This window comes from Otolemur garnettii, unplaced genomic scaffold (genome assembly GCF_000181295.1).
Source record: "Otolemur garnettii isolate 467f Iridium unplaced genomic scaffold, OtoGar3 scaffold00019, whole genome shotgun sequence".
Classification (NCBI taxonomy): domain Eukaryota; kingdom Metazoa; phylum Chordata; class Mammalia; order Primates; family Galagidae; genus Otolemur; species Otolemur garnettii.
In genome coordinates, this window is record NW_003852414.1 from 3,742,224 (window position 1) to 3,743,481 (window position 1,258).

The 1,258-nt window shown below is 42.5% G+C and overlaps 1 non-coding gene across 1 annotated transcript; it reads left to right on the top strand.

Moving 5' to 3' along the window:
- The first annotated feature begins 897 nt into the window (after positions 1-897).
- Positions 898-1,004, top strand: LOC111724139. The gene has a single exon (XR_002772484.1). It is a non-coding gene; the product is annotated as a U6 spliceosomal RNA (small nuclear RNA).
- The last annotated feature ends 254 nt before the right edge of the window (positions 1,005-1,258 follow it).

Here is a 1,258-nt window from a genome sequence, read left to right on the forward strand (position 1 = left end):
AGATGTGCTGAGAAAATTTTTAAGATCATTATTTTCAAACTACGTTCAAAGCTCAGTAAGGACATTCCTTTTTTAACTTTTTTTTATGATCAACTTCATTGAAGTGTGCCAGGGAAATTCAATTATAGGTTCAAGTGCGCTGTGAGATTATAAAAAGGTTGAAAAACCGGGCGGCACCTGTGGCTCAAAGGAGTAGGGCACCAGCCCCATATACCATATACGGGAGGTGGTAGGTTCACACCCAGCCCCAGCAAAAAACTGCAAAAAAGAAAAAAAAAAAGGTTGAAAAGCTCTGGTCTAGATGGTTTTCTCTGGCCAACCAATGCTATTGACCTGTGTCCAGCATAAGACAGCAATAGCTGCTTAAAAAAAAACAAAACAAAAAAACACCCAAATACTAAGGGTCTCAATAACATCTCTGATTTAGAAACCACCCTAGAAGCAATTCCTTCCAGAAAGGGGATGCTTGCACGAGTAGGTCAGGTTCAGGCCCGAGTTTCTCTATGAAGGGCCCAGAAACATGACACTCACTCTCTTTCACATATACTTGAGAGCCGATGGAGGGCTGACCTTTCAGGCTCTCTTGCCAGTCAATTACCCTCACTCCACTCCAAGGGTCCAATCCCTCGGCAGCATTTTGAGCTTTCAAGGTCATCTTGAAAGTGGTATGACTTGTCCCTTCACCTGACAATGGTACCTCACAAAGTCAGTCCAGCCTGCAGCTCCTGCTTAGAAGCCGTGCATTTCCAGGCGTTTTCACTTACGGAGATATAAAACAGGCAACGCACTTTGGGGTTAAGCACCTTAGAAAAGGGCCTTTTCCACCAACCCATGAATGGATTAACTGTGGCGTATGTATACCATGGAACACTATGCAGCCATAAAAAGATGGAGACTGTGCTTGCTTCGGCAGCACATCTACTAAAATTGGAATGATACAGAGAAGATTAGCATGGCCCCTGTGCAAGGATGACACGCAAATTTGGGAAACGTTCCATATTTTTATGAACATTGGAAAAAAAAATAAGATGGAGACTTTGCATCTTTTGTGTTTACCTAGATGGCGTTTCTTCTTAGTACAATTTCTCAGGAACGGAAAAAAATATATACAATGTACTCAATACTAATATGAAACCAATATATAAACAATTACATCATCACATGAACAATAACACACACAAAGGAGTGGGGAGCAGAGGAAGGTGGGGGGAAGGCAATTGGCAGGAGGAGGGAGGGTGATGGACAGGATCTCACCTAA